Here is a 10,944-nt window from a genome sequence, read left to right on the forward strand (position 1 = left end):
AGCCAGGCTCTGTCTGAAAATGTGGTGGACACAGGTTCAATTGAGGCATTTAAGAAGGGCATCAGGTGGTCATTTGGATGGGAATGGTGTGCAGGCGTATGGGGGAAAGGTGGGAGATAATACAGTCAGTGCAAGCATGGCCTCCTTTGGTGTCGTATCAATTCAGTGGTACGGATTGAGAAGCCTGAGCACAAGTCTCAATGGTTGATAATCGAGCATAGCTCTGGTGCCACCCAGAGTTTGCTAAGGCCTGTGGACCTATTGTTCTCTGACCTATTGACCTATGACCTGCTTTTAAAGAGGAATGGGAGGCTGCAGCTGATGCCTATTTACCCGAACAATATCACGGAAATACCAGTCATCTCTGCACTGTCGTCTGTGTGAGCTCACTCTGTGAAAGCCAACTGTCACTCTGCTTGAGAAACCACTTCATTGGCTGAGGTCCCAACAGGTGTTATATAAAGGGAGATATAATAAGGGGAGATTGTGAAATCAGTTCTCTGCTCCTGAGTTGCTGAGGCAGTGTAACGGCTCTGTACAGAACCTGTCTGAGGGCCAGGAGGTGTGGAATTGAGCCAATGTACAGACAGACCCATCTCTACAGTTAGAAATCTTCATCCCTGGATGAGCAGTATTCCGGGCAATCTCCTGGCTGCTCCCCCATGGAAAATGCTTCCAAAGCATCCTTGGGGCAAAGTGGATGGATGATTTTTTTAAAAATCCATTCACAGGATAAGACCGTCGCTGGCTGGGCCAGCATTTATTGCCCATCCCTAATTGCCCAGAGGGTAGTTGAGAACCAACCCCATTGCTGTGGGTCTGGAGTCACATGTAGGCCGGCAAAGTGGATGGATGATTTTTTAAAAAATCCATTCACAGGATAAGACCGTCGCTGGCTGGGCCAGCATTTATTGCCCATCCCTAATTGCTCAGAGGGTAGTTGAGAACCAACCCCATTGCTGTGGGTCTGGAGTCACATGTAGGTCAGACCAGGTAAGGATGGCAGTTTCCTTCCCTAAAAGGCGTTAGTGAATCAGACAATGGATTTGTGGTTGTTGTTAAATTCCAGATTTCTTTTTTATTGAATTCAATTTCCACCAATTGCTATGGCAGGATTTGAACATGGGTCTCTGCAATAACAGTCCAGTCATAGGCTGTCACCTCCCGGAGAGGGGCTACTGCTGGGGAGGATTGTCAGCAAGAGAAAATGGTGGATGTTGGTCTGAAACACTTGTTGTTTGGCTTATGCCCCAGGTAAGTAACACATTTACTCTCGTAGTAGTGGTCAGCACTCTGCTCTCCTTCCTATTCTGAGCTTTTCCCTCCACCAGTGACTTGACTCCTGGTCCCTAAAAACCAGCCTGAGCAGGCTGTATGGGAGTGACCCTGTCACCAGACTAGGAATGCAGAACTGCAGCAATTGTAACCAAGTTAGCCAAGTGGACCTCATAGAATATGAGTTCCCTGGTTGGGGCTGTTAATCTGGTCCAATCAGGGAGCCCTGGCTGACAGATATGAACAGGAGTGTCAGAGATTCTGTGCACTTTAGGTGACTTGGTGATGGGATACTGGCTTCAGTGGAGTGATTTCAAGAATCCTCGGTTAATACACTGAGGACATGAGCTTGAATCTCACCATTGGCAGATGGTGAAATTTCGAATTCATTCAAAATCCAGAATAAAAAGCTATCCCAATAATGGCCATTGTCATAAAGACCCATCTGTTTCACTAATGTCCTTCTGGGAAGGAAATCAGCCATCCAGACCCACATGTAACTCCAGACCCGACGTGTTGCCTCATAACTACCCTCTGAATGATTAGAGACAGGTAATAAATAAAAGCAGAAAGTGCAAGCAAAACTCAGCCAATCTGGCAGCAACTATGGAGAGAGAAACAGAGTTAACATCTCAACTCCAGTCTGACTTCTCTTGAGTTCCGCAGAAGAGTCATCTTGGACTTGAAACATTAAGTCTGCTTTCTCTCCATGGAGGGCTGCCAGACTTGCTGAGTTTCCCCAACTCTTCTCTCTTTTTATTTCAGATTTCTGGCATTTCCACAGTAACTTGTTGTTAAATTGGCAAAGGATGCAGGCCTAGCTGTATACCACACACACACACACACGCTCTCACACATCTCACACACACCCACACACACACACACACACACTGCCTTCCCCACGACCCCATCCTCTCTCATTGACTCCTGCCTCTTGCTCTCTACCTGTATCCCCATGGTATCTAGTTGTGACAAGGTCCAGAAACATGATCCTTCTGAAATTTGGAATGTTGTGATCCCAGCCATGCAACTAATCTGCCTCCATAGCAACGGCCTATACAGAAAAATAAACAAGAATTTGAAGATAAAGGTGGGTGGCACTGAGTGTTAGTCGCTTTGACCTCCCAGTGAAGTTTTAAGCTGACGGGGTTTTGTGGAAGCATTCTCCCATTAGGGAGGAGGCTGATGAGGTGTGAATTTGTAGCAACATATTCCAGCTGCTCAGTGAAGTGTTCAATCCTCAGTTCCCTGGTAGCCTGCAGCCACACTTACAAAGATGTTTAATTACAGTTTTGACTGTCTGCTACTTACATGAATCACATAACTCCATCTGATGACAATAGCCCTTCAAATGAAATACAATCATTTCCTGGGCATTTATGAAAGAGAGGGGTTCAAGAAGCTGAAAGGGGAGTTCTGCCATTATACTGCATCCAATTCCGCATTGAAATCCCTGAACAAAAGTGCTTTTCTCTGTTGGAATTTCTCTGTCAAATCTTGCTGAAGCAGTTCCGCTCTCTCCTTGGAAATCTCAAGTTACTGAAATAAGGGTTTAATTAACAGGAAGAAAGAATGAGGGATTGCATGAGAGTGAGGAAGAGAGCTTTTAATTAAAATTATCTCTCCGAATGATCAACTCATCCTGCGAGCAGTCAGTCAGGCGTGCTGGTATGTTAGTTCCCTTATCGGTTAAACCAAGCTTTGAGACTTGGCTAGCTGCAGTAGATTGAGATAAACAAATTAACCTGATTGGTCATCTCAAGGTTGGCTTGGTGATTTGGTTCAGGGTAACTGTTACAGGGTCTAACCTCAATAATTCTCGTGGTAAATTTTGAGTTCAGCACAGCCCCCAACAGTGGGAGTGATTAGGGCTGACCATTCCAAGTCTGGAAATGAACCTTCCAGCTCAATGAGCAAACCTACATCCCATCTTGATGGAGACTAGCTGGGCACCCTCCCCAGTGACTCCCCTCTTCCCTGTCATGGTTTCCTTCTTTTACAAATTATTTATTCATGGGATTTAAATATCACTGAGCACTTATTAACCAGAGGGCAGTTGAGAGTTAACCACGTTGTTGTGGGTCTGGAGTCACATGTAGGCCAGACCAGGTAAGGATGGCAGTTTCCTTCCCTGAAAGGCGTTAGTGAACAAGATGGGGATTTTTTGTTTAACAACTGTGGTTTATATTAGACAAGCTTGTCTCCAGATTTTGTTTGTTGAATCCAAATGTCGCCATCTGCCATGATGGAATTCAAACCCATGTTCCCCAAGCATTAGGCTGGGGTTCTCAATTACCAGGCCGGTGATGTTACCACTGCACCACAACCTGCCCAGAAGGGAGGACTAGTGGGAGGTATGAGCAAAAGGACAGTCCTTCTTCACAGGGAGTGAGGGCAGTGAATGGGCTAGACCTCTGGGGGTAGACAATTAGTGGAATGTCTTTCTCTCTCTCTCAATGTCTAATGCGCACTCTCTTTCTTACTCTCTCATTCTCTCCTGTATGGTCCCTCATTCTCTCTCCCTAACTCTCTCTCTCCCTCGCTCTTTCCCGAAGTTTGTCTCTCTCTTGTGTTCTCTTTTGCTCAGTCGTGCTCTCTTGCTCGCTCACTCACTATCTCTAACCCTTTTTATTGCTGTCTCGCCATCTCTTTCTGTCCATCTCTCCCTCCCTCTCTTTTTCACCCTCTCTCTTGTGCTCTCTCCCTCTCTTTCTCTCCCTCTTTCTCTCCCTCTCTTTTTCTCCCTCTCTTTTTCTCACTGCCTTTCTCTCCATCTTCTCCCTCTCTTTTTCTCACTGCCTTTCTCTCCATCTCTCTCCCTCTTTTTCTCTCCATCTCTCTCCCTCTCGTTCGCTCCTTCTTTTCAATGGGATGATAATTGTATTGTCAAAGGAAGTTCCGCAGGGGCAGGAGTTGGCACACTGCCAGAAAAGTGCCCAGTTGCCAGGCCGGATGCCATTGAAGTCACCACGAGTTAGGACACATTGTTATTTGTTACAAGCCTGGACTGGTTGCTGCTGTTTCCGACAGGAATACAAATGCTTGTACCAAACACTTCCTGACCCGACTACTTAAAAAGGGACTGCATCGCTTATTCACATGTTGCTGACTCCTCATATTTGGAAGGTTTTGAGCTTACCCTGGCACCTATTCCTTGCTGCACATGTGTGCAGGTCCTGGACATATCACACTGTCACAGTCACGTTGGTCTGCTTTGCGAATGAGGGCACATTTACATTTAACATCCACAGATTGACACAGATCATTCTGAAGAACAGAAAGAGACTGTGTGTTGTTTTTGTGTTTAACACTGTTTAGTGAAACTGAAATGTCTGGATGTGATTCTTGTGAGGCTGTTTTGAATGCGATCCCAGGCCGAGCCCCATCCGGCCTGTCTGAAAGGGATAGGGTTGGGAGTTGGTTGGGAGGGGTCTGGGGCCTCTTTAAATGCAGTGTGTAGCCTGCCTGCCCATGACCTGTCTTCCACTTTTTGGAGGGGGGGGCTGTGTGAGGGGATTAGAGGCTTTAGGAACCCCCACTTCCTCAGACCCTATCGATGACAAATACTGGGAGACCTCACTTTCCCTCAACTGGAAGGCAGGGACAGCCTGTTCATCTGGTTAGGCTGGTATTTTTATTCCTGATGAAGAGCTTATGCTTGAAACGCTGCTCCTCGGATACTGCCTGACCAGCTGTGCTTTTCCAGCATCACACTCTTTGACTCTGACCTCCAGCATCTGCAGTCATCACTTTCTCCCCCAGGGAGCTTTTATTGCTTATGTCTGGCATTGAGGGGTTGGTTCAGGGACGGGAGCAAGAGGCCTCCTGTTAGGTCATCCCTCACTCACTGGAGGCTCCCCTCCCCACTTCAAGGTTGTGCCCTCCCCCAGGTCTTCAGCCCAACTCTCATTGAGCTCTTCAGAGAGCCTGTGAGACAGGCTTCCCTGGCTCCACTAGGCCGACACAGCCTTCAGCTGGTTCAGTTGCCTGGTAGTTCCCCAAGGTGGGCCTTCCACCCAGATTGGGTATGGGTGGGGGGGTGAATGGGGTAGGGGTAAGTGGCTTCTTGCTGCAAGTCGGTGTGTGTCTCACCGAGCAACCGGCTTTTCATTTGTCTGGGTACGGTCCTGATGGAATTGTGATTCTGAGACAGGGGAAGGGAGTGGAGTAACCATCACAGTTCCCCTCATGTTCCCTTAGACTGCAGTCCCAAGTCATTCTGAGTGACTCTTGATGCTGTAAACACCTCAAGACATATTTTCGAGTTGTTCTATTTTTTGAGACTGATTTGCATTTAACAGAAACCTCAATCAGGCGTTTTTACAAAAAATTCAGTCGGGGTACGTGGGCGTCACTGGCTGGACCCAGCATTTATTGCCCGTCTCTAGTTGCCCCTTGAGAAGGTGGGGGTGAGCTGCCTTCTTGAACTGCTGCAGTTCACCTGCTGTAGGTTGACCCACAATGCCCTTAGGGAGGGAATTCCAGGACTGTGACCCAACGACAGTGAAGGAACGGCGATATATTTCCAAGTCAGGGTGGTGAGTGGCTTGGAGGGGAACTTACAGGGGGTGATGCTCCCATGTATCTGCTGCCCTTGTCCTTCTAGATGGAAGTGGTCTTGGGTTTGGAAGGCGCTGTCTGAGGAGCTTTGATGAATTTCTGCAGTGCGTCTTGTACACATTGTTGCTACTGAGCATCGGTGGTGGAGGGAGTGGATGTTTGTGGATGTGGTGCCAATCAAGCAGGCTGCTTTGTCCCTGGATAGTGTCAAACTTCTTGAGTGTTGTTGGAGCTGCCCCCATCCAGGCAAGTAGGGACCTGCTGCACTTTTCCAGCAACACATTTTCAGCTCTGATCTCCAGCATCTGCAGTCCTCACTTTCTCCAAGTAGGGAGTATTCCATCACACTCCTGACTTGTACCTTGTGGACTGTGGGCAGACTTTAGGAAGTCAGGAGGTGAGTTACACACAGCAGAAGAGAGTCAATAAGCTCAGTTGGCTGGATGGCTGGTTTGTAATGCGGACTACCATCAACAGCATGCATTCAATTCCCACACTGGTGGAGGTTAACGTGAAGATCTCTCCATATTAACCTCTCCCCTCAGGTTAACATGAGGCTCACCCTCTAGTGAGAGAGGAGCCTATGGTCCTCTGGGACCACAGTGACTTTGCTCATGACTGGACTCCTCGCCCTGAGACAGTTGACCAGGTATTTTGTGCTTTTCCTGGGGGTGACCAGGAGACCGTGTAAACTGTAGTGGTCTGACTGAAAGGCGCTGAGTGATCTTCACCATCAATCTGAACACACACATTCACCGGCCTGAGTTTAAATTCCTCATTAGCAACAATCCCTCAGCTCTGCGTGAGAGAAATGGCACACGTTATGAGAAAGGTTTGTCTGCTAGCCTGATGTGACGATACTATGGTGTTAAGAAGTTTTTGATTTGATTTGATTTATTATTGTCACCTGTACAGTGAAAAGTTTTGTTCTGTATACAGTACAGGCAGATCATACCATACAACATGTAAAAGAGTAATAGACAGAGCGAGGAATACAATGTGGTGTATTTTGTCGTGGTTATTTTTTAGAAACGTTTTAAAGGCATGTTACCAACTGACTATTGAAATCCCATACAATAAACAGCTTGTGAGGCTGTGGACTTCTTTTTCTAATGTTGAAACAATAGAAGCAGCCTGAATGGGTGGGGTCAAGCTCCCGAAGAAGCAGGATGTTTAGTTTTAGTTTTTCAGTAGCAGTTGCTAGGTCTTGAAGCTGGGGTTGGAAGCTGCTGTAGATCTCTCCCTGCTACTCTCTCTCTCTGTCTGAGATTTCTCTTGATATTTTCCTCCTGAACTGGAGAAATGTATGGGAGACAACCTGTTTTACTGAACTTGCCTTTGCCAAGAGTATGTTTATGGGATGTTACTACATTGGAACTGTTACTGTTTAGTCTTTAAATAATCCATTATTCTGTTAGGTTTTCCAATAGAGTTAAACTATTCCAATTTCTACTTCCTCTTGTTGTATTTTTACCATGGTGTATGAATAAAGTTTTTTGCTTCAAATCCCACAGTCCAAAAGAAGACCTTGGAGTTCAGGTACATAGCTCCTTGAAAGTAGAGTCTCAGGTAGATAGGATAGTGAAGAAGGTGTTTGGTATGCTTTCCTTTATTGGTCAGAGTATTGAGTACAGGAGTTGGGAGGTCATGTTGCGACTGTACAGGACGTTGGTTAGGCCACTGTTGGAATATTGTGTGCAATTCTGGTCTCCTTCCTATTGGAAAGATGTTGTGAAACTTGAAAGGGTTCAGAAAAGATTGACAAGGATGTTGCCAGGGTTAGAGGGTTTGAGCTATAGGGAGAGGCTGAATTGACTGAATAGGCTGTTTTCCATGGAGCGTCGAAGGCTGAGGGGTGACCTTTATAGAGGTTTATAAAATCATGAGGGGCATGGATAGGGTAAATAGACAAGGTCTTTTCCCTGGGGTCAGGGAGTCCAGAACTAGAGGGCATAGGTTTAGGGTGAGAGGGGAAAGGTATAAAAGAGGCCTAAGGGACAATGTTTTCACACAGAGGGTGGTACATGTATGGAATAAGTTGCCAGGGGAAGTGGTGGAGGCTGGTACAATTGCAACATTTAAAAGGCATTTGGATGGACATATGAATAGGAAGGGTTTGGAGGGATATGGGCCGGGTGCTGGCAGGTGAGACTAGATTGGGTTGGGATATCTGGTCGGCATGGACGAGTTGGACCGAAGGGTCTGTTTCTGTGCTGTACATCTCTGTGATTCCATGACTCTATGTGCAGATGGATTGGCAATGGGAAATGCAGGGTTTGGGGGTGTGGTATGGTTCTGGGGAGGATGCTCTTTGGAGGGTCAGTGTGGACTCGATGGTCCCAATGGCCTGCTTCCACACTGTCAGGATGCTATGAGAACAGGCAGCTGGATAACCACGTGACAGAGAAAAGCACAGAAGGAGCCAACGAGAGGGTCAGCTGAGGAATAGGAGGAGAACCATCTGCAGCTTAGACTCTTCGGGAGAGTGACCTGTTTTGCTGGAGTAGAATGATGGATAACCATCTCCTTCTATGTCTAATACTCTCTCCTCATTCATAAGCTCCCTATTTATTTCCTTAAGTAAAAGGAAATTAATCAAAATTGGAAAGTCTACTCCCGGCGGATATTGCTTTTTGAATAAAAAAAGATGTAGCGATTTCGAAGCAAGGAAACTCTTTTCATCTGCAAGGCTTGGTAATGAGGAGAGCGGGGCAGCTCAGTTATTGCTGATCTTATCGCCCTCCTGTAGAATGAAGGACACGGCAGCAGTAAGTAACAAGGGGTTGGGCAGGAAGAAGATTAATTGGAGGCATCAGAGATCAATGTGGAAAAGCAGGAGGAAATGAATGCCCTGAGTGTTAGGTTGAAATATTCCATAATTTTTGACAAAGGAAGACTATTTATTGGACTGAAGACCCCTACTGACCTCAATGAAGATCAAAGGTCCCGTGGAGCAGAGATTTTATTTATTTACTGTCTGTCATCTTTATTTGTCTTGCTTTCTCGTGTGAGCAGAATGTTTAAAGGGTACCGTCGCTGTATATAGGCAAGGTTTTGGTTTGGGGTTATGAGCCCAAGTGCTTCCAGTTTAAGATTTTCTTATGCAGATCACACAGAGACTGTGTCTTTGCAAACGCAGCCAAAGACAGTTGTACCCTTTCAGGTCAGTTGGTAGCCTTCCCATCTCTGAGTCTGACGGCAGTGGATTCAGGCCTCCACCCAGCCTCATAACCGTGACTAAATGCAGTGTGCAGTTCAGTTCTTGCAACTTTGCTGTGTGGACTAAAATGAGGCCAGCCCTTTACAATGTCTCCAGTGTTTTGGTGCAGCAATGCAGTGGGAGGTGTGACCGCATTGCCTTGTCTGAAACATCGAACAAAGGAGCAGGAGCAAGGCCATTTGGCCCTTCGAGTCTGCTCAGGTCCTAGAATCGATACTCCTGCAAAATGTTAAAGTTGTCCCTGAGGTGTTAGGCTGAGACCTACATCCCCTCCAAGGGAAAAGAGCCTGATGCATTGTTTATTGAATAAAGTAGATGTCCTGATTAAGTGTATCCTGCACTAAAAGTGTTTTAAAAAATAACTCCAATAACCTGGCTGTTGTTGCAATGTTCCTTGTGTGAGCTTGCTACATACAAATTGGCTACTTCCCTGGACACTGCACCACTGGCTGTGAAATGCAGCCTCTCTGTATGTTCTTCCTCCTGGATTCTAGATCATAGAATCCTGACGGTGTGGAAGTAGGCCATTGGGCCCATCAAGTCTACACTGACCCTCTAAACAGCATCCCACCCACTCCTTGAAACCCTGCATTCCCATTGGTCACCTACCTATCCTGCATATCCCTGGACACTGTGGGCAACCCAGCACAGCCAATCCACCGTAACCTGCATCTCTTTGGATTGTGGGAGGAAACCCATGCAGACACGGGGAAAACATGCAAACTCCTCACAGTCACCCGAGGCTGGAATCGAACCTGAGTCCCTGATGCTGTGAGGCAGCAGTGCTAACCACTGAGCCACCGTGCTGCATATTTTGGGATGTGATAGTGCTGGGTAGGGTGCACAGGACACTATACCAGGATGTGGCCTGAGCTGGACAGTTCTAATTATGAAGGGAGATTGGATATACTGTTTTTTCCCTCTTGGAGCAGTGGGGACTGAGAGGGGACATGATTGGGATGTATAGAATCATGAGGGGCACAGGCAGGGGAGACAGGAAGAAACTTCTCCCCATGCTGACTGGGGTATTTGGGGGGGTGGGGTCCCAGGGATGGGGGTTTGGGGAGTGATTTACAGTAAGGAGTGGCAGATTTAAACTGAATGAGAGGAAATATGTTTTCACAGCAGTGCTAACCACTGAGCCACTATGCTGCTGTAATGCTACATGACATGATTCAAGAGGTTGGTCCATCCCCTGCCCCTTTATTTTGGTTAAAGAGTTACCACATTGAGTCCTGCCCACTGTGAGAGACATGAAAGGTTCTGTCCCTCTGTGCTCGTTCAGTGAACCCACCCACCCGGCACAATAATCTCTCAGCCACCACCCCTGGCCTTGTGAGGGGGTGCGGAGGGTGTCATTTGCTCATGGTCTTCAGTCTTCATGACCCAGCGGTATCCTACATGGGTGGAAGGGATTGGGTGCCAATGTCATGATTCAAAGGTCACATCACCAGACTTGGATCTGCATCTCGGTGTCTGTCTGTTTCTGGCCTTTTGACTCTCCTTGACCCTCTTTGCTCCTGTGTTTATCAGCCCTGCATTCAGTCAACTGGACCCAAAGCTGTGGACGTCTCTCTATGCCTAGCCCTTCCTTCTTCTTTTAAGTCTCCTGTAAAAGCTTTGACCAATCCTTTTGCTGAATTTCTCTCATGTTTTCTCCTCGTGACAAATTATGTTTATAGAACATGGAACATAGAAAACGACAGCGCAGTACAGGCCTTTTGGCCCTCGATGTTGCGCCGATCCAAGCCCACCTAACCTACACTAGCCCACTATCCTCCATATGCCTATCCAATGCCCGCTTAAATGCCCATAAAGAGGGAGAGTCCACCACTGCAACTGGCAGGGCATTCCATGAACTCACGACTCACTGAGTAAAGAACCTACCC

General features: G+C 47.0%; 1 protein-coding gene across 7 annotated transcripts in view; it reads left to right on the forward strand.

Moving 5' to 3' along the window:
- The window catches only part of lzts2a (leucine zipper, putative tumor suppressor 2a), a 218,523-nt gene that overhangs the window by 92,985 nt on the left and 114,594 nt on the right, over nucleotides 1–10,944 (forward strand). Inside the window, exon 3 of one of the 7 annotated variants that reach the window (XM_043713071.1) lies at nucleotides 1,114–1,254. The exons of the other annotated variants lie outside the window; for them this stretch is intronic. The gene's annotated coding sequence lies outside the window, so the exon portion shown is untranslated. The remainder of the gene's footprint in view (nucleotides 1–1,113; nucleotides 1,255–10,944) is intronic. 7 annotated transcript variants of the gene reach the window in all.

Source organism: Chiloscyllium plagiosum, chromosome 22 (genome assembly GCF_004010195.1).
Source record: "Chiloscyllium plagiosum isolate BGI_BamShark_2017 chromosome 22, ASM401019v2, whole genome shotgun sequence".
NCBI lineage: Eukaryota > Metazoa > Chordata > Chondrichthyes > Orectolobiformes > Hemiscylliidae > Chiloscyllium > Chiloscyllium plagiosum.